The 23,137-nt window shown below is 40.8% G+C and overlaps 1 protein-coding gene across 2 annotated transcripts in view; it reads right to left on the bottom strand.

The window, feature by feature from the left end:
- Window positions 1-710: 710 nt before the first annotated feature.
- Window positions 711-23,137, bottom strand: part of LOC110165847 (golgin subfamily A member 7) — a 44,927-nt gene continuing 22,500 nt past the window's right edge. Inside the window, exons 6-7 of one of the 2 annotated variants that reach the window (XR_008633216.1) lie at window positions 7,635-8,307; window positions 711-7,591 (exon numbers count right to left, since the gene is read on the bottom strand). The gene's annotated coding sequence lies outside the window, so the exon portion shown is untranslated. Of the gene's footprint in view, window positions 8,308-23,137 lie in introns of both variants that reach the window. The other variant, XM_020931036.2, reaches the window with a different exon arrangement.

Below are 23,137 nucleotides of genomic sequence, written 5' to 3' on the forward strand. Positions count from 1 at the left end.
TAAAAGTCACCTTCCCAACAGTGTTTGTGGAATTGGCCCGTACCAAAAAGTCTCTAAGATTTTTGCCTCGTTTGTTCACAAAGAGTAGAGGATCTTTTAAGATGGTTGAAATTTCCAGGTCTGATTTCAAAATACAACAGTATTTCAGGAAAATGGATTTAATTGCAGGTGTATGGGTCCAATATTGGGTGATGCAGGTTACGGAATAATGTTTTTGCTTTTTGGTGCTCTTTTTTAATAAGTCTGTGCGTGACTTATGAAGAGCCTGCCCATAAGCATCATCAACCCAAGACACAGGATACTCTCATTGTTGGAATCTCACTTTCATGTCAGTGGCTTGTTGAATAAAGTCCTCAGTGGAATGGCAAATTCTTCTTAATCGATAAAACTGACTTATGGGCAGATTTCTTTTTAGGGAAGTCGGATGGAAACTAGAGGCCAACAATAAAGTGTTTTTGTCAGTTTCTTTCCGAGCAAAACAGACAGTTAAAAAGAAAATGTAAAACACAAGAAAACACAATATTTTTACTTTACCTGCATCTGTAAACTGACTTAAATTTTCTTGGTCTTGGTCAACATGATATCAAAACATGAAAATAGCAGACTTTTTTTTTTCCATTTGGATAAAACTAGCTCCAAAAATGAGTAAAGTTGTTATAAAAAATAGCAATTAAATATAAATATAAATAAATAAAATAAAGCAACATGGACAGGGTAGGCGTAGACAGCAGTTTATTCATTAGCATAAGTCTGATTACAAAAACATTAGGAGACTCGAGATAAATATAGAGACACAATCAGAAATTATTATATTATAAAAAAAAAGTTATTTACAGTTTTGAAATAAAACATGAACACAACAGTGACATTCTTCAAAGTAGTTTATACAGTTTTACCATTAGCACAATGCTAAAGTAGACAACATACGTCAGAAATACAGAAATCAATAAACCAGGTCCTGAAGGGGCACGTATTCTGCGAGGATTTAAAGGTCCCGAACCAGATTTTTTCCAGGTATTTGAGCAAAATGGGTCTTGTCCCAGTACAGATACATTATAGAAGGACCTTGAGGTTAAAGTAAGTCCTCTGGTTACTGTCGAATTATAATTACAAAGAGTTTAATTGTCTGAGAATCAGTAAGAACTTTAACTTATGTCACTGAATATAGTCCAGTGAGGTTCATTTGGTCTTCTGATATTTTATGTTATTACTAGTGACGGGCAAATGAGTGGGAGCTCTGGAGCACGTCTCGTTCTTTCTGAAACAAATCACTCTGAAGCTCTGCCTCGGAGCTCGTCTCGCAGCAGCCGCTCACGTGACCAAAGTGTGGAAGTGTCGGTCCCTCCCCCTACTGCTTCACTCTGCGTGTCGATCGCTTCAGTGTATCGAAGCGTTTCATTTGCTCAGTAAATGTTCTGCTCTGTGATTGGTTCAGTGTGTTCAGTGCACTTCCGTGGTTTGACAAGCGCTGAACTGCTACAGTATAAAAGATGCACCAATATTTCTTAAAAATGTTGGGTAGTGAGGAGTATTGTGTGACGTTAGTGGTGATTTTGGCGACTTTTGGCATTTGTTTAATTTTCGATGGCATCTACAAGTGGAAAAAAGTGATCCATGGTTTGGGATCAATTTGATCTAATTCCACCTAACAAGGAAACACCTCTTTTCTTATTTACATCATGTTATTTATGTTGCTCTTTACATATTGTTTTAAATCATCATTATTATTGTTATTGTTAGGTACTGTCTTATTGTTAAATTTGTCCTCTGGAGGTCAGTGTTTCTCCAAGGTGTCAGACACGTCGAACTATCTGAGACAATATTGCGACTGAGGTGTCAATGCTTCACGAGGCTCCATTCGTCCATCACTAGTTATTAGGTTCTTTTTACAGACCAAGAGTTTGTTTTTCGACTGCTCACTAGCGCTCTTCTTCAGAGTGGTCATGTGATGTTGCTGTGACGTGTCGCTCTGCTGATTTCTACCGGTGGACAGTATCCCAGGTGTGTGAGTAAAAACGACCCTCGTCCCGGTTCATAGTCCCGGTTTATGTTTGCTCCGTCCCAGTCCAGAATGTGCTTCTCTCTTTTGCAGTGGTCAGAGATGGTCGATTTGAGTTGTTCTGTTCTGCTTTGTGTTTTGTTGCTCGTGTGCACGCCTTCGCTGTTTCCTTCTCGCATTCTGTTCTGTGCTCCTTTGTTCGTGTGCTGGGATGGAGCAAACATCATTGGGACAGAGGAAAACAAACATCGTCGTTGGATTAAAAAGGCAGTCGAAATACAGAAACGTGCCCACAGGACGATAAACGGGGACGAGGGGCTTTTTTACTCTCACACACCTGGGATACTGTCTTGAGGAAGTGGGACTGCAGGTGGCGCTGTCGTCCTGCCTCCAACGATAGGAAGACAGCACCAAAACCTGTTTAAATCATCTGACCGACACGTCACAGCGACATCATGTGAACACTCTGAGGAAGACGCTAGTGAGCAGTCCAAACTGTCAGGTATGAAAACAAACTCTTGGTCTGTAAAAAGAACCTAATAACATTCACTGAATATATTTAACATGATCTGTATCCTTACAATAAACTCTTGGTAAATTATGATTATTAGATTAGTGAAAAAAACTAAATAAATGTAGTTAGAGCTGCCAATAAGCAAAAAAGTTCGAAAACACCACGGACTCCATCTTACTCATAATTCAATATTTAGTTTTAAAAAGGTGCACTGTGTAACTTTTTGGTTGGGGTCCGTCACCTGCTTGTTTTTCTATGGAGATGTCATTGCTCTGCCTGAAATGTTCCACAGTATGACTTTAAACAGCCCTGCCTTACTTTAGTTCAATTCCAGGTGGTTTTATAGCTCAAACATACCTAGAAAAACAGACATTCTGACTGTGAGTGGGGTCGCTTCTCCACAGATCTGACCTGTAACTTGGTCTGGTTTGCTTTTAAAGGGCCGTATTACACTATTTTCTGATCTATGTTATACTGTCGTTTAGTTTTAATGTAAGGTTAGTCCTGGTTTAGTCCCAGTTTAGTCCCCGTTTAAACCGCATTCTAGTTTAGTTCTGGTTTCGATGCGGTTTATTCCTAGTTTAGTTCTGGTCTAGTTTGGGTCTAGTTCTAGTCTAGTTCTGGTCTAGATTTGGTCTAGTTCTGGTGTAGTTCTGGTCTAGTCCTCGTTTAGTCCCAGTTTAGACCAGGTTTAGTCCTACTTTGGTTCTGGGTTAGACACAGGTTGCTCTCAGTTTAATTCTGGTCTAGTCCTGCTTTTGTTCTGGTTTAGACTCTGTTTAGACCAGGTGTAATTCAATTGCAGGTGGTTTTAAAGCTTTTATACCTTGAAAAACAGACATTCTGACTGTGAATGGGGTTGCCTCTCCACAGATCTGACATGTAACATGGTCTGGTTTGGTCTCTGTGAAGATAGAAAGGTTTAATGCCATATTGTGAAGCATTCCAGACAAAGCAATAACATCTCCATGAAGAAAAGCATTTGACAGAGCCTCCACCAAAAAGGTTACACAATGCAACTTCCTACGGCAACGGTACCATAAAAAAAAAAAAGACGAGAAGTCATTTTAAACCGTTGTCAAGTAGGTTTAAAGGTGTAAGTATAATGTTTGTCCTTCCAGGCAGAATAGGTGACCCTTAATGGAATTCTTACAGTTAAAACATTCCAACAGCCACAACAGGCACCATTATGAAAACAAGAGCACTTTGAATACTGCGCTCCAAGGCAGAACCACCACTACTACACAGTGTGGACGAGACGGAGGCGTGGACGCACTGGAGCTCAAGTACTAATACTACTACTACCACTACTAGTACAGGAGGAGAGGACAAGCACAGAAAGGAACAAGCACTGGTTTGGGATTTTAAAGAACACATATTAAGCTAAATTTACTTTTTATACTATTTATACTCGTCAAAAACAAACCGTATTTTTCGGACTATAAGTGGTACTTTTTTTCATGGTTTTGGTGTTTCCTGTGACTTATACTCCACAGTGAATTATATATATAAATGTTCACACTGACGGCAATAAGAGGGCGCTCTACTCCCGTGTGTCAGTTTTCTGCTAATGTCTCCTGCAGAAAAAGCCACTGTCCTGCTGCAAGTCGTGAAATCTGCAGCCGAAAACAGTAATCGAGCAGCAGAAAGAAAGTTTGGATTGAATGAGAAACTTGTGAGGGACTGGTGGAAAGCGGGGATGGAGAACACAGCTCCACGGCAACCGGGAGGATGCACCCGGGCCCGTAAACATTCCACCCATTACCGCCCGTGCCCGTGATAACCCAGGACTAACCCTGGACTAACCCGGACTAACCCGGACTAACCCCGGACTAACCCAGGACTAACCCAGGACTAACCCAGGACTAACCCAGGACTAACCCAGGACTAACCCAGGACTAACCCAGGACTAACCCAGAACTAACCCAGGACTAAGGTGCGCCGCGTAGACCGTCTGGTAACCGCAGGCGAAAGGACCAGCGCAGAGCTCCGTGCCGTAGGGAGTTAAGTACGGCCGTCGTCCGAAAGTGCTTTGCGGACACCTGCTCCGCGTGCTTGTGCTCGGGGTTCTCTCTCTCTTTAGTCCACAGGTACCCGACCTGGTGCAGGACTAAGACCCGAGACACCAGATACAATTCTCGCTGCTGCCAGTAGATGGTGGACTAACTCAAGTTCCCAGTTTTCTAGAAATCCTACAGAAACAAGTTGTCAGAAGACAGCCATGTTGTAAAACCTAAGATGCAGAGGCAAAGGTACTCAAATACTCAAATAATGCATAATATGTGTTCTTTAAAAATAGTCCTGGATTTTGAGGCGGGTCATGGAGAAGCTCATAATATTGTACATTTACTGTAGTTTACTGTCAATAGAATACCTGTTAATGAATGTGAAGTTTATTATTTAGCATCTTAACGTCTCCATTAAACATGATGCAAACTGAAAAATCCCTACATGTCATGGCACAATCCCAAACGCTACAATAAGATGCAGTAGAGGACGGTATATGGATTTTAATGGGGTTTTGGTTAAAGTTAAGATCTAAGATGAAAGATTTGTATTTAAAATCTCAAAAACCTGACCTATCTGTGCCTGGTCAAATCAAATAACTAGGAGAATAGTTTTTACTGATAAAAAAGAAATCAGCATTACAACTGTTATCACAAAAACATTGGACATGAAGGGCAAGAGGTTTACATTCTGTTTTCTGATTGGATAATTGTCCAAACAGACAATTATCCAATCAGAATGAGCCTTCCTTGAGTCTCTTATTGGTACTTTGCAGTGACATCGCGCTGGGGGTGTTTGAAATGGATCTCTATTGGCAGAATGTTCAACAGTTACCATGGTGACGCAATGCACACGTGCACAAAAACTGCAAAAATAGTCTGAAAACTCAAGAAAAAATACAAAATAGAAGTACGATTTTCAACAAAAAAAGTGAGAGTGACTGTGAGTTTCTGACAGGAATTTTACATCTGAGAGACTTTAAATCATCTCAGCTGTTGTGGATTAGTTCTGGTTTAGACCTGGTTTAGACCTGGTTTAGACCTGGTTTAGACCTGGTTTAGTCCTGGTTTAGTCCTGGTTTAGTCCTGGTTTAGTCCTAGTTTAGTCCTGGTTTAGTTCTAGTTTAGTTCTAGTTTAGTTCTGGTTCGGTCCTAGTTCAGTCCTGGTTTAGTCCTAGTTTAGACCTGGTTTAGTCCTAGTTTATTTGTGATTTAGTCCTAGTTATAGTCCTGATTTAAGTTCTGACTAAGTCCTGATTAAGTCCCGATAAAGTCCCAGTCCCAGTCAAGTCCCGGTCAAGTCCTGATTTAGTCTGATTTAGTCCTGGTTTAGTCCCAGTTTAGTCCAGATTTACCTCCTGGTTTAGTCCTGGGTTAGTCCCAGTTTAGTCCCAGTTTAGTCCTGATTTAGTCCTGGTTTACCTCCTGGTTTAGTCCTGGGTTAGTCCCAGTTTAGTCGTGATTTTGTCCTGGTTAAGTCCTGGTTTACACCTGGTTTAGACCTGGTTTAGTCCTGGTTTACTCCTGGTTTAGTCCCGGTTTAGTCCAGGTTATCTGCAGCTCTTGTGCAGTGTTGCTGGTCTGCAGTTTTGACTCTGTGTGCTTACAGTTACCATGGTGACACAATGCACGCATACACAAAAATTGCAAAAAATGTTAAAATATAGTCTGAAAACTCAAGAAAAAAAACTAACTAGAAGAATGATTTTCAACGAAAAAGCTGAGAGTGACAGCGAGTTTCTGACAATAATTTTACATCTGAGAGACTTGTTTAAATCATCTCAGCTGTTGTACTTCTGACCAAAAAAGCTCTTTCAGGTCAGATTGTGTAAAAATAAAACTCAGATTAAAGTTTAACTTGAGTAACAGAGCTTTAGACAGAGCAGTGCTTTCAGTTAACGTCAAAACCCCAGGGAACGGTGACGGCATCAGCTGCAAAGTTTCAGTTCGTGACAGTGCAAACCCTACTGTCCAATGAATTGCTATGATTTTTGAATGAGATATTGAACATTTTCACTCCAAAAATAAATCAAATCAAAAACATCCAACACTATTTAAGCTCACATTAGTTTAAAATATAGATCCGTCAAAATACTGGACTATAATTTTCAGTCTAATATGGCTAATCATTACAAATCACAGAACGTTTTAAAGCAAGTTGGATTCATAAACGATTCTTTTTCTTGTAGTTCACAGGTTTTGTTTTGTGTTCTGGTCTAACTGGAATGTTCTCAACACACAGTAGAGTACAATTTTCCCAAACGGCGGACATTTTCACCCCAAACACCGTAATAAGTGTGTTTTATATAAAGTTCTATGGCAAAGTAATGTAAGTGTGGAAGAAAAGTAAGACTCATGTTATTTCCAGTGTGGAGTTTGATGGATGAGGTTCAAGGAGGAGGTTCGAGTGTGTTTGTTGGTGTAAAGGAGTGTCCAGGTGTTCACCAATCACACGTAAGATTACCACCACAGGCACGAGAGGGAAACAAGGTGCTTTAAGTCCTGGTTTAGTCCTGGTTTAGTCCTGGTTTAGTCCTGGTTTAGTCCTGGTTTAAGTCCTGGTTTAGTCCTGGTTTAAGTCCTGGTTTAGTCCTGGTTTAGTCCTGGTTTTGTCCTGGTTTTTCCTGGTTTTGTCCTGGTTTTGTCCTGGTTTTGTCCTGGTTTTGTCCTGGTTTAGTCCTGATAGTATTCGTCCTAGTTTTAGTTCTAATTTAAGTCCTGGTTTAAGTTCTGGTTTAAGTTCTGGTTTAGTTCGAGTTTAGTTCTGATTTAATCCTGGTTTAGTTCTGGTTTATTTATGCTTTAGCCCTGGTTTAGTCCTAATTTATTTGTGGTTTAGTCCTGGTTTAAGTCCTGGTTTAGTCCTGATTTAGTCCTGGTTTAGTCCTAGTTTATTTATGGTTCACTCCTGGTTTAGTCCCAGTTCAGTCCTGGTTTAGACCTGGTTTAGTTCTGGTTTAGTTCTAGTTTTGTCCTGGTTCAGTCCTGGTTTAGTCCTGGTTTAGTCCTACTTTACTCCTGGTTTAATTATGGTTTAGTTCCAGTTATTCTTAGCTTATTTGTGGTTTAGTCCTGGTTTAGTCCTGGTTCAGTCCTGGTTCAGTCTAGTATAGACCTGGTTTAGTCCTGGTTCAGTCCTGGTTTAGTCCTGGTTCAGTCCTGGTTCAGTCCTAGTATAGACCTGGTTTAGTCCTGGTTCAGTCCTGGTTTAGTCCTGGTTTAGTCCTGGTTCAGTCCTAGTTTAGACCTGATTTAGTCCTGGTTCGGTCCTGGTTTAGTCCTGGTTTAGTCCTGGTTCAGTCCTGGTTCAGTCCTGGTTCGGTCCTGGTCTAGTCCTGGTCATCTGCAGCTCTTGTGCCGTGTTGTTGCTCTGCAGTCGTTTGTCTGTGTGCTTGAGGCCCGGTGGTCGTAACAAACACGACGTCTGATTGGTCGGTACATATCTCAAACAAAATCAATAAAACTTTATCATATTGGCTTTATACTGGCAAAATAAAAATAAATAATAAAAATAATCTCAACTTTGAACCTAAAAAATGTCATAGCAAAACAAAGTAAATGCTTAAAAAGAAGTCGATTAAAAGTTACTGATCTGGTCTTTGCCTCCGTATGATTAAATTGGTAAAAACAAAGACTTGGACTACGGGTATAATGTCACTACTATGGGTCATGCAGAAGGTAGTATAGTGTTAGAGTTACGGAGAGGAGATTGTAGATACGCAGATTGCCCAGCAGGTGGCGGTCTCTGGTCTTCGATGGTCGGACTCAACGCGGGTGGACTCCAGTGACTGTGAAACAAAAACACATTCAATTAAAAAAACATCTCCAAAAACACATAAAACCACTTGAAATGTCATAAATGTAAGGTGGAGTTGTTTAATGTCATACTGTGGAACATTCCAGACAAAGCAAGAGCATCACCACGGATCAAATTAAACAGTTTGAGCCGAGATTAGATTGATTGATTAAACTGATTCATTTTTTTTTTTGTTTTATTTATTTTTATTTTTTTGGTGTTTGTGCCAAAACAGAAACAATAATCGTTCTGGTTTAAGTCCTGGTTCCATTCTGGCAGTCTTAGTTTAAACCTGGTTCAGTCCTGGTTTTGTCCTGGTTTTTTCCTGGTTCAGTCCTGGTTTAGACCTGGTTCAGCCCTAGTTCAGTCCTGGTTTAGACCTGGTTCAGTCTTGGTTTAGTCCTGGTTTAGTCCTGGTTCAGTCCTGGTTCAGTCCTGGTTCAGTCCTGGTTTAGTCCTGGTTTAGTCCTGGTTCAGTCCTGGTTTAGAGTTTGTGCCAAGACAGAAATAGTAATTATACATTTAGTACATTTACAGTGTAAACAAGAGAAAAGCACATTTCTCAAAAGGAGCAGGAAGAAGAATAAACTGATATTAACCCACCTCTGTTCATGACAGTTTCAAAAATGATGTGGTTTCTTATGTACATTGATCACGGAACTTTACAAATATTTACATAACGTGAAATAAATTACATACTATGATTGTACAAACCAATAGTAATGTTAACGAAGGCACATAAGTTTATTGTTCATGATCATACAAAATAAGCCACAATGAGAATGAAAAAATGTAAGAATTATTATAAATTTTTTCAGTTTATGGTCGTACAAACTAATAATAATGAGGTCACGAAGATGAAAAGAGAGAGAGGGATATGCCCATTTAGAATATAGGATAATATTAGTAGAGTAATAGTAGTGCAGACATGTCAAACTCGGGCCTGGGGGCCAAATTTGGCCCGCGATATAATTATATTTGGCCCAAGAGATCATATCAAATCTGTATTAGAGCTGCCCACCAGCTACAGACAGACTATAGAGACATTATTTATTTAAAATGTTGTTATTATTTTATATTCTACTTGTTCAGGATTCAATGTTTAAGCAAAACTATTATTAAATATTTGAATTATTTGAATAAGAAAAGGTTTAACATTACATATCTTGAAAGAAAAGAAAATATGCAGATGTTGTTGAAATTTTTCAGTAAATATTTAGTTTGGCCCACGACTTAGTCCCAGTTTTTTATTTCGGCCTCTGTGAATTTGAGTTTGACGCCCCCGGTTTAGAGTCTAATTTAAACTCATATATTTTTTTATCCATACTAAATTGTTTTACCGTCTGACTTTACTTCATTTACAACAACCAATTCTTTCATATTTGACTAGATAAAGTAAAACAGGAGTAATATCAGGAGTATCTAGTCAGATCAGTGGAGAGGCGAGCATGTTGGGGTTGTCTCTCCACAGATCCGACCTGTAACTTGATCTAAATAATAATAATAAAAAAACATCAGACTGGTATAGTGCGCTTTTTTAGACACTCAAATACGCTTGGTCTGGTTTGGTCTCCATGAAGATAGAAAGTTTTAATGCCACACTGTGAAACATTCCAGACAACGCAATGGAGAAAAGCATTTGACGGCCCCTCCACCAGAAAAGTTACACAATGCACTTTTAAACTTCAAGAAAGCACTTACAAATCCGAAGGCTATAAAACCCCCAAAATGTCGTATTATTTTGAGAAGAGTTATTTTCATTCGGATCGTAAAGCAGTGTTAGGTCAAAAATGTGCGGGCAGTGAAAATGTCTTGGTTTGGACAGAGCAGTTTGCTTTTGGCAGAGTTGATAAATCAGACACAAAGCAGATCCACATTTATTCTGTTCATTTGAAAGTTTGACTAAGGATCCTCCCGAGAGTCTAGACTGGTCACCACAACACTGCTTTAAAAAAAACAAAAAAAAAACAGTATTACTTTGTTTATTTGCAATTAAAACTGCACATAGACTCAAGAGGAATGTGCAATAATTAAAACTGCACATAGGCTTAGGGAATGTGCAATTATTAATAGATTACAAGAATGCAAAGGGCTCGCCTGTTAAGAATAATTTAAAGGTCCTGTTGGTGCATCACTCGTGGTCAGACTTGGTCTCATATTTATTCTGTTCTCTGGTGTTTGTTTATGTGCTGCTTTGTGTTGTGTTGTCCTGTTTTTTGATAAAGCATGTTACCCCCTGTCCCAAGACAAATTTCTCCCATGGGAGACAATAAAGGATTATCTTATCTTATCTTATTTGTTTTATAATTTTTTTGTTTTTCTGAAAATTATGAAAAAAAAAAAAAAAAGCTTAAAAAACAAAAAAAAAAACACCACAGCCAATGACAGCTCATCACAAAGCCATTACTAAGACATTTGAAACTATGTGGAACTGCCTCAAGTCCACGTGGAACCCTACGGAACGCAATGTCTGTGAGCTTTCCAATAAAAAAAAACAAAAAAACAAAAAACATTTACATTGTTTAAAGAGATCCGTCTGTTATATAGGGCCTGTTTATACGAGAATGCAAAATATTTTATCGTAAGTGTCTTTCGTTTAGATGGTGACGGCGTTTTTGGGGCTTAAAAACGCAAAAATCTGAAAGCACCCTCCAGAGTGGAAAAATTAAATATGCTCTGCTGTAGAATTTCTGTCTACACTGCCCAAGACGCAAACCCCTGGTCAGATCTGCTCAAATCGCGTACACATTTACGTCACATACATCACCACCTAGTGTCATCACCATACACAATCCAATTCCACAAACTTCTGCATCACCGTATGCACGCAGGTTGAAAACGCGATGCCACTTTTGCGTCTTCTGTGTAGACTGTCACCATATAAACGTAGCCCTAGTTATAATCAAATTTTTGCACAGATTCAGTCATGTCTATGTTTTAAAAAGGGCCATATTACCATATTTTCCGGGCTATTAGTCGCGCTCTTAAGCCTCCAACCCCATCAAAAAACAACTGCACGTCCCACAATCCAGAGCCCCTATACATGAATCCACTCAGGTGTCCCAGCACCACTTCAATAAACTACCGTATTTTCCGGGCTGTTAGTTGCTCTGGATTATAAGGAGCACTGTCATTAAATGGTTTATTTTCAAACTTTTTTCACAAATAAACCGCACCGGACTTTAAAGGAAACCCAACAGTGTGATGGGTGAGTGGTTTTGTTTGTTTGTTCGTTCACGGTGACTCTGGGCTTTGTTCAGTTGTGGCGTGTAGGGAGGGGTGCTGTCTGGGACCAACAGATTGTCGGCGTGTTCACAGTGACTCAGTTGTTCAGTTTGTGTCTAGAAGTGGCACATTGCACTCGCTTTTTCGGTTTGTTCTTCCCTTCCGTTCCTCGTCGGCGTGGAGTGATGAGTGTGTCTGTGGGTGTGTTTCGCTGCGCGGTCGTTGTCTGCTCCGTGTGTGTTTGTGTGTTCTGCGGGTGGTGCGGCTTTGTAGTTTACTGAAGTCGTGCTGGGACACCCGAGTGGATTCGTGTATAGGGCGCTCTGGATTTTGGGGCGTGCAGCCGTTTTTTTTGATGGGGTTAGAGGCTTAAGAGTGCGTATAATAGCCCGGAAAATACTGTACAAAGCCGCACCACCCGCAGTGCACGCAAACACACACGGAGCAGACAGCGACACAGACACACTCATCACTCCACGCCGACGAGGAACGGAACAGAGGAACAAACTGAAGTCCCACGCGGTTTATTTGTGAAAAAAGTTTGAAAATAGACCATTTAATGACAGTGTGCCTTATAATCTAAAGCGACTAATAGTGCGGAAAATACAGTATGTTATTTTCTGATCTATGTTGTAATGTTGTTTCCTCATCACAAACAGACTTGGAGTTGTGTTTAATTCACACATGTTCACAAATAGGGGTGTGGAAAAACTCAAAAATATAGATTTATTGTATTGTTTAATGTGACGATACAGTATCGATATCGTGGGCTGCTGTATCGATATATATCACTAAGAATATTTTTTGGTATATTTTACAAAATTATTTTGTTAAAGCTACAGTTTTGTTGCTTGTTCAGAGGAAGGAAACTCATTTGTGCAACACATTTGACATTTTCACTGTTGTGATTAAAACGGGCGTGTTTCATATGAACTTTGCACTTTTAGACTTTTAGTATCATACCCATGATTTAGCATTTATTTTTTATTGGACCATATTAAATTAATTTGAAATAACTTCTTAATGATACCCAGCCCTATTCACAAACCCTGCATATTTATCCTGTTGTTTTTCTGTCAAACAAATGCTCTGTTCCACCTTGTGATGTCATGTGGTAGTACAGGAAGTGCTCTGCTGTATTTTAAACTCCATAGACCTTCACTAGAAACACTTGGGCCATTTCAGCTCTGAAATTCTACTGAGGCCTCGTCCACACTAGTTCATATTCGAGTCGTTTTCGGGTTAGTCTGGATGAACACTGCATCCACAACGAAAACAGCTCCAGAGATGGAACGATCTGCTGCCGTCAGCTCCAACAAATCCATTTGAGTACGGATCTGATCCGGCACCGTGTGGACACCTGAAAATGCTGATACACTGCGCCAAAATGCTAAGAAGCTAGAATATATGTCCATTCATATAAACGGTCTATGCGTATGATCGTACGTATAATCTCTGAAAAGTTTTACATGAACCATCTCAAACACAATAGAAGAACAGAACAGACTCACCATCAGCAACACCCCTCTGTCACAGAAAGAACACATATAATCCACTGAGTCGTGTCATTTAGTCCGACAGAAGCTGAACCGCACCAGTGCACAATAGCGAGATGTTTTTTGAGTGCTTAGATTATGCAAATTAGCCATGCGGTTAAGTTTCGTTTCTGTAAAACGTAAACACATATGCTCAAAGCTGTGTAGATAGGGAAGACTTGCGGACACAGAAACGAGTCAGTTCTCACTCTGAGCCGCCATGCTCATCTTAAAATCCAGAGTTAGGCTAAGTAACAACTGAACCTCGTCATAGGGCAAGTGTTTGTGGCAAGTGGCAAGTGTTTTTACACTTGCCATCTCCTTCGACTCAAAATCAGCTGCCGCAACTTCAGACTTCCTTGTTTTTACTGCTCACGTGACGTCAGGATGTCGCGACGATGTGACACCAGCCTGTCATGTGACGAGTGTTTCAGGCAGTTTTGTGTTTCTGTGTGGACAGGGAAGGCTTTTATTGCGGATACAGAAACAACGTGTCTGGATGCAGATTGTTTCCGATACGCTGATACGCTGATACGGTGATACGCGGATTTGTTTTAGTGTAAACGGGGTCTGAATCTACTGAACAAAACGTAGCTGTTAACTTGGAAAGTACATGACATCACAAGGTGGAACAGAGCATTTTGAGCTTTGGAGATGCAGACAGACAAATAACCAGATTACAAAACATGTGTGAATGAAACAAAACACAACTCCAGGTGTGATTTTAAGGAGATTAGAATATTCTAACATGGCTTAAAGCTCACACGAGTCAATTCTGTGCAATATAGGACCTTTAGAAGTCTTGTTTATGTTTGTGAAATCACTACTGAGAGCAATTTTAATGTTGTTTTGAAAATAAGAACATAAAAAAGATTGATTAATACAAAGAAGAAAAAAAAACATTCCATGCCGTGCAGCCCTAATTTAAGACATCTGTGGATCCTTGTGTTATATTTTTAGATATTTTAAAACACAATAGTGATTTAAAGATACATTGCACAACTTTTCTGGTGGAGGATCTGTCACTTGCTTGTCTCCATGGAGATGCTATTGCTTTGTCTAGAATGTTCCATAATAAAGATTAAACCTATCAATCACAGGGGAGACAACACTCCAGGTCACATCTGTGGAGAGTCGATCTTATTCACGTAAAGAATGGTTGTATTTTTGAGCAATAGAAACACCCGTACTGAATAAATGCTAGATAGATGTGTTTAATGTCATACCATGGAACATTCCAGACAAAGCAATAACATCTCCATTTTGTATGTGGAGCGTCATCAAAGCAAAATCTCAATCCCTCGCTCCAACTTGGTTATGAATTCGCTTAACAAACGGAATCGTGCTTTGATGACGCTCCACATACAAAATGTTCACTGCAAACTCTGGATGATTTAGGCCAGGGATGTTCACACTTTTTCAACTTGTGAGCTACTTACATAATGACCAAGTCAAAATGATCTACCTAATACAAAGCCAAGCAAACTGCACTGAAACACTCTGTGCCCCTTTTTTGAGAACCCCTTCTTTAAGAGAACTTCCTCTGGCACGTTTGGCAAGTTCCAAACTGGAATTGCATTCTTTTCTGGTTTTGCAGTGATATTTAAAAGCCTCTGCACGTTTACCAAACCAAACGCACATCGTGACAAACACAGATGCATTTGTGCACTTTTGTTAGACAAACTTCAGCCAAATGTGGCAGTAGGTCTGTTCTGTAGATCCGCTCTATGCTGTAGACCTGCTTTGTGCCAACACTGGAACACAAATTTAGACTAGTTTTTGCTTCACGTTTGGTCTTGCTCTTCTAATCAGCCGCACTGTGGGAGGGGCTTGTGTTCGCTGTACGCAGGAAGGAGCGAGAGCGTGAAAAGGCGAGGGGCGGCGTGCTGACGTGAGGCAGATGGACAGGTAGGATGTTTAGGAAGTTGAACCTGCCCTGTGATGCACGCTGGTACACGAGGGCACACGCTGTTGCAGACGAGCCGTGCATAGGGAGCGTGTGTGTTTGTGATGCGCCGTAGAGTCTCCGCGGGTTTCAAATGAGCGCACAGGCTGCACTGAGACGCCCCACACGCTCCTGCACCCGCTACAAGTTTATTACCAACAGCAGCGGCCGGAATGAAATATGATCACACTTGTTGAGTGTCAGACCTCGAGTGACAGACAAGACCGAGTCCAAACGTGAATTTGAGACGAGACACGGCGATCTACCCACATGATTTAGGCAGTCAAAGGTTTCATTTTTGGTCCTTCCTGTGGATCAACCCTGCCCATCGCCTTCACCTTTCACTATTTTTCAATTCCGTTGAGACGGGAAACAGTTTGAACAGAGGTTTGCAGTCACACACATCTGATTCCCTTTTGCATTTATGGAGTTCGCAAACTTCCAAAGCCCATTTCCCGAGCCGTTTTCAATTCCAACAACCACAGAATTACGATGTCCAAATCCCCCCAAAAAACAAAATATCAGAAACAGAAACAAAAGTGATATGGTTCAAAAGACTAGAAAAGCTGGTTTTGTCAATAGACACATCCCACTGGGAAAACAAACATGGCAGTTCGATGCTCACTTTTTCGGAAAATCCTTCCCAGTATGGACTGCGCAATGACCTGAAGTCCGAGATTTGTGATGCATATATTAAAGTGCCACTCTTCTGGGCCATGATGACAAAAACTCCTATGAACAGCTACACTTCACGTTAGCAATCAGTTGATTTTTTTCCAGTAAAAATGACTGCACACCTCTATGGAATCCAACATGTATCACCATTTACCAAAAATACAACATCACAAGAGGAAGTACAGTACGTCACAGTGGGCATGTGTGGGCGTGTATGGGGGTCGGGGAAAACAGGGTAGATCACTGCAATAAAGTCTTGAATACAGGAGAATAAAGATGACTCAAACATGCATGAATCACACTAAATAGAACTTTGTGAGGGTAAATGAGAAGGAAAAACTATTCTGAAATGGTTAAAAGTTCCTATAAATACACGGCAGATTTCTGTGATCTGGCCAAGATTTAAAAACTTATATCAGGTTATTCATCTTGTTTCTTAGATTTATTATCTACTGTCTCGTTCTGAGGCTGCTTCATTCTAGTCTAGAGGTCGTTTATTTTAAGATAATTTGTCAAAAATGATCTTGCTGCATGAACAGATAATTTCACAACTTCATTTTGTGATAGATTTAAGTGTTTATATCTTAATTTTTTGCCATTTTCACTGTATCCAACCATTGTGGTGAAGAGATTTACTGTCAATCTACGTTCCTCCCCTCACCTATGGTCATGACTTAAAGGACGAGATCGCAGATACAAGCGGCCAAAATGAGTTTCCTCCACAGGGTGAATGGGTGCTTCCTTAGAGATATGGTGAGGAGCTCAGTTACATGGGAGGAGTTTGGAGTAGAGCCGCTGCTCCTCCACGTTGAGAGGGGCCAGGTGATGTGGCTCAGGCATCTGTTCCGGATGCCTCCTGGGTCCCTTCCTCGGGAGGTGTTCCGGGCATGTCCCACGGGGAAGAGGCCCCGGGGAAGACCCAGGACACGCTGGAGGGACTATGTCTCTGGGCTGGCCTGGGAACGCCTTGGGGTCCCCCCGGAGGAGCTGGAGGACGTGTCTGGGGTGAAAGAAGTCTAGGAGTCCCTGCTTAGACTGCTGCCCCCGTGACCCGGCCCCGGAACAAGCAGAAGAAAATGGATGGATTTTGCCAAGCCTTTTTGCTGTGTACATTGTGTAACTTTTCGGGTAGAGAGTCCATCACCTGCTTGTCTCCATGGAGATTGTATTACTTTCTTCTTGTTTCTGTAAGAACATGCACATCGACAGACAGTGTGCCATCCACTCCACCCACTCCACAGACCTGACCCGTATCTTTGTCTGGTGGTAAATGAGCAGATGTAAATGGTCACATTTTTACACAGCGCTTTTCCATCTTTCAGCCACTCAAAGCGCTTTACAATGAGGAACCACTCACCCATTCACACACACAGTCACACCCAAGTGTATGCAGACACTAGGGGCGAGGTGGGTTAAGTGTCTTGCCCAGGGACACAACAACACCATTGATCTGTGGGATGGGATGTTTTATGTCGAGAGTGAGATTTGGAACTGCCAACTTTTGGATCAGTGGACAAACGCTCTACCTACTGAGCTACTGCCGACCAATTATTACGGAGTTTCATGAAGTTTAATAACATACTGTGAAACATTTCAAGCAAAGCAAATACTTCGTCATGAATAAAATTGTAGGTGGACCCTCTACCAGAAAAGTTACACAGTGCACCTTTAACAGCTATCCAAACTCTCCTGACATGTTGGCGTGCACTCTGATCCTCCACGATGAGGCTGGTTGCGAGTGGGCGGTCTCTGGGTTTGGTTCATAGTGAGTGTGGTCTAGTCCCTGCAGCCTTCACCTGGACCAGACCAGATCCAGACTCCAGACCTGGGCCAAGACCGAGGACTGGCTTTGCTCAAACAAGAGGAATGAGCCACTGGGAGCATCCAAGTGATCCAGGAAGATTAATACTGCTCGAAGATGAAGTGAGGATGATTTAAGGCCTGCATATAAAGAATCCTGATGGAAAATTCCCAAATGTAAAAAACAGACTGAGAGGCTTAGTGTGATTTTGAGTATTACAAATTCTGCCTTTCTTATACATATTTATACATAGTCTTGTGTAAGTGAAGTTTATGATACACACTACAGGAGAATTTGCTCAATTTTGACTGTGATTTCTTCTCTCCAAGTTCGGGGAGGAGTGACCCAACTTTTTGTCTTCATGTGCGAGTTTGAAGCCGTTGTTCTCCTCATGTGTGTAGTGTCACTGTCAGATCGTAACCACCAAACATCAGCAACACTACGGCAACAACCAATAAAACAGAGCGTCAGGGGGCAGAGGAGTGACGAGCACAGAGGCGTAAGATACAAACTCGGGATACAACGAAAATAATGAAGCGACTTTATTCCTCACCTCTCGTAAAGCGGTAAATTTAAAGTGCAGCATCTCATCCACGTTATCTATAGAAGCTGTCCTCCGCAAATAATGACATCCAGTCCACAAAACCACGATATTAATCCAGTTTGAGGTGTTCTTTGAAAGTAAAAAGGTGAGAGTAGTTCCTCACATGTGTCTGTTTACATCAGGGGTGTCAAATGGCCCAGGGGTCGGATTTGGCCCTTCAAGACCTTTAATCTGGCCCTCAGCTGATTTTCAACTAAAATATTTTAATAATATTTTATATTAAAATATTGGTAATTTTCTGCGTCGCTTAGCACATTAGCATCTCCAGCGCCTCTGTGCGTGGCCCCTTCCACCAGAGCAGCACAAATGAAGACTTGTCTCTTTCCAAACACTCTTACTCTTCTCTTCTTATAGTTTTTTAATATAGTTTTGACTGTTGACCGTGACACCCTCATCAGTAAAAGGTCAAAAGTGAGAGAAGTGGAGCCGAGTGCAGGATTTCCCAAGAAAAATTGACTTATTGCTATTTACATACAAGTTAATGGTAAAACTTTGTGTTGAAATTGTATTTTTCTTAAAGTTTCAGATTGTTTAAAATAATATAATATTTTGTAAAAGAAAGAGTTCATCAATTAAAAAAGATTTATGTAATAGATTTGTGTTTTTCTGCACAATTATTTGAACTTATTGTTATTTTTGGGGTTTATATGTCATGAGTTTTCTGATCCGGACACTTTGGGATCAAAGTAGGTTGGATATGGCCCCCGGAACCAAAATGAGTTTGACACCCCTGGTTTACAGCCACACAGAGCACAGATCGAGGTGAAGCTGTAGATGAGCAATAGTGACTCTACTTCCTGTGGACTTTATCTCCAATCTTTTATGCTTTAAAAATCACATATTTGAAGTATTGCACCACATTTCACAAATAATAACTCACTTTTGACTTGTATCTAAACTAGAAGTGCAGAGTGCTGATCTTTTGAACACTTAAGAGTCTCAAAGCGAGTGGTTTTACTGGAGACAGGAAACAGCTGACACGATCACGCTCATAACTTTATACCCTGTGGTCTGCAGACAGATCCTGCAGTCTTCGCGACTGGAGATTTTAGGTCTCATAAGATTCTCCTTGTGTCTGTGGTGTGTAACGGTGTGCAAAAATATGAAAATATCGGTATATCGTATCATTTAATGTGATGATACAGTATTGATATCGTGGGCTGCTGTATCGATATATCACCAACAGTATTTTTTGGTATATTTTACAAAATTTTACTGAATTATTTGGTTACAGAGCTACAGTTTTGTTGCGTGTTTAGAGGAAGGAAACTCATTTATGTGACACATTTGACATTTTCACTGTTTTGATGAGTAAAATGTTTGAACTTTGCACAAGAAGTGGTTTAACAAAGACTTTTAGTATCACAGCTATGATTTAGACTTTTTTATTTTCTACTGAATTGTATTGAATCGTTTTGAAATATATCAGGGTATCCCCAGGTTTGACTACCCAAAATGTAAGACTTTGTTAAGACTTTTTTAAGACTACTTAAATGAAAATTAACATCAACATTGCACCCATTATGCGAGTGAAAAACACCAGATCCAATTCTAATAATGACCATTACTCACTGCTTTAAATAAAAAATACATTTATAGTAGTATGCATTGCTTGTAAAATGGCCAAAAAAAATCATGTATAACATTTTAACAAGACAAACTAAGTACTGTTTGTGAATAAAATAAGACTCAGACAATATAATTAAAGACTTTTTAAAGCCTTAATTTAGGAACATGAAATTTAAGACCTTTTTAAGACTTTTAACACCTCGCGGCTACCCTGTATATCATATCGAATCGAAAGTGCACTGTATCGAGATATTTATCATATCGTGGCCTATGTATCGAAGTATATATCGTATCGGCAACTTCTTAATGATACCCAGCCCTAGTGGTGTGCGCTTTTTGTTGCAAATTTAAAAGTCATTTAAGACCAAAAAATCCTGTAGACCTTGAATCAACATCCCTTCACGAGCCAAATTAGACACCCCAGAGGGCCACGTCCTCACAAGTGACCACCTCAAACTTTTATTTTCATGGGGAAAAAGGGAGCCCGACCTGGAACGTAAAAATCTAAAGACTCAAAAGCACACACCATCATACTTAGCACATCTTCTTGCACTTCAAATCTGGCCAAAAGACTCTAAACCCACGTGCAATTAAAGATTATCAATAACGTTTTAAATATGACTTTGGGTGTGGACACTTGTGGTCATTTAAACTAGCCTCTCAAAGCTTTGCCAAATGATTAATTACCCAGGTGGTACTGCTAATGTTTTGGTGTTGGTCAAGACTCTTAACTTACACTGCAAATTTAACACAGGTGCAAGACTTAACACATGTTATTCATCTTACTTTCAGATTTATTATATACTTACTAGTTCTCAGTTGGATTCATTCTAGTCTAGAGGTAGATTATTTAAAGAGAACATGTCAAGAAGAATGATCTTGCTGCACGGACAGACTAAAGTAATGAAACAAGTGCAATCAGAGACAACAACCTGGTCCCCATGAAGCATCAGTGGGGGCAGTTCATCACCACAGAAGCAGCTTAGGAGGAGCCCAGCCCATACCCCGGTTATGTGTGTGCCAACTTGTGTGATGATTGGGTGAATATTTTAGGCCGCAGATGGTTCAGAAATTGCTGAAATTGCTGACCCTTTATAATGGCGTGACCTTTCAATTGACCCGTGTGACCTCAAATGACCTCGGATCGCCACCAAACTTTTTTTTTTGCGGCATCGGGCACGGGGGCTTGACCCACGTACCAAATTTGGTGACAATCGGTCCATAAATGGTGGAATTACTGTGGGTGGACAGACACACAGACACACATAGACACATAGACACATAGGGTGAATACAAAATCTGGTCAACCCTTCAGGGACCAGGTAATTAAGTAATTTTCTAGTAAATTTAAGTGTGTATATATATTTTGCAGTGTAAATGTGCCACAGTTTTTTTAAAAAAGTCATTAACAATATTGATTTCATTCATTTCAGTCTATTTGAGGGAGTTACTGCAGCCCTATACTCCGCCCAGAGCCCTGAGATCAGATGACCAGCTCCTGTTGGTTGTACCCAAAACTCGGCTCAAGACGAGAGGTGACAGAGCTTTTTCTGTGGCAGTGCCCAGATTGTGGAACATCCTTCCTCTTCCTGTCAGATCCTCTCAGTCTGTAACGCAGTTTAAGACTCGACTGAAAACTCACCTCTTCTCCCTGGCGTTTAGTACGAGCTCGTCAGGTTATCTTGGTGTTTTTATGGTAGTTTTCACATGTTTTCTGTATATATGTATTTGTAACTGTTTCTTCTATGTTGTTGAATTGTGTATGAAGCACTTTGGTCAGCTGAAGTTGTTTTAAATGTGCTATAGAAATAATTTAATTGAATGTAACAGATTACATGTACCGGAGTTACGTAATCAGAGTACAAATTATGAGTAACTGTATTCGGTTACAGTTACTGTTTAAGTGAGTGATAATTAGATTACAGTTACTTGGTTGAAATAAATGGATTACACAGAGGTATTTTCCTGTTTTCACATTTTGGGCTTTAACCCTTTTTTTTTTTTTTTTCAGTAATTCCACTCATTGCTGAACACTAAACCAGGTCTAAACCAGGTCTAAACCAGGTCTAAACCAGGTCTAAACCAGGTCTCTAAACCAGGTCTAAACTAGGACTAAACCAGGTCTAAACCAGGTCTAAACTAGGACTAAACCAGGTCTAAACCAGGTCTAAACTAGGACTAAACCAGGACTAAAACAGGACTAAAACAGGACGAAAACCAGGTCTAAACTATGTCTAAAACACTATTTAACAGGACTAAATCCTGCTGTGTGGACGTGTCTCCTCGTCTTCTATCAATAATATTTTTAATTTGGTTCAATAAAGTCTGGGATTTTTCTTTTCTTTTAGCAAACAAAATATCTCATGTGAAGATATCCTGGTCTTTGCTTCTCTACAGCAAATCAAGTAATCCAAAGTATTCAGATTACGTTACTCACTTGAAGTAATTTAATGGATTATGTTACAAACTTAATCTGTAATCTGTAGGGGAATACATTTTAAAAGTCACCTTCCCAACACTGGTTATGCAACTGTTCCAGGTGAAGGAACACTAGCGGCGTGTCAGCGTACATGTCAGATCTGCGTGTTTAGGACCACATGTAGAACTTCCCGTGTAACTCTCCCCCCGGTCAAAGCCTGTTTCGTGTCGTTCGTGTTGTAGAGAGAGCTCTGCCTGTGTTCTGTTCTCTGGGCACAGCTCCAGCCGCTCGTCTCTCCACAGCTCTTTATAAAAGTGACTTTACTTTACATTCCTGCGCAGAACAAACACTGAGCTCCTGATGCACCTCTGACGCTCAGACCAGGTCACAGGGACAGAGAGAGAGAGAGAGAGAGGTCACAGGGACAGAGAGAGAGAGAGAGAGGTCACAGGGACAGAGAGAGAGAGAGAGAGAGAGAGAGAGAGAGAGAGGTCAGGGACAGAGACAGGGACAGAGAGAGAGAGAGAGGTCACAGGGACAGAGAGAGAGAGAGAGGTCACAGGGACAGAGAGAGAGAGAGAGAGAGGTCACAGGGACAGAGAGAGAGAGGTCACAGAGAGAGAGAGAGAGGTCACAGGGACAGAGAGAGAGAGAGAGAGGTCACAGGGACAGAGAGAGAGAGAGAGAGGTCACAGGGACAGAGAGAGAGAGAGAGAGAGGTCACAGGGACAGAGAGAGAGAGAGAGAGAGAGAGAGAGAGAGGTCACAGGGACGAGAGAGAGAGAGGAGGACAGAGAGAGAGAGAGAGGTCACAGGGACGAGAGAGAGAGGTCACAGGGACAGAGAGAGAGAGAGAGGTCACACAGGAGAGAGAGAGAGAGAGGTCACAGGGACAGAGAGAGAGAGAGAGAGAGAGAGAGAGAGAGGTCACACAGGGACAGAGAGAGAGAGAGAGAGGTCACAGGGACAGAGAGAGAGAGAGAGAGGTCACAGGGACAGAGGAGGAGAGAGAGAGAGAGAGGTCACAGGGACAGAGAGAGAGAGAGAGA

The sequence above is a fragment of the Boleophthalmus pectinirostris genome, unplaced genomic scaffold, assembly GCF_026225935.1.
Source record: "Boleophthalmus pectinirostris isolate CB_2022bp ecotype Guang Dong unplaced genomic scaffold, ASM2622593v1 HiC_scaffold_4, whole genome shotgun sequence".
Lineage (NCBI taxonomy): Eukaryota > Metazoa > Chordata > Actinopteri > Gobiiformes > Gobiidae > Boleophthalmus > Boleophthalmus pectinirostris.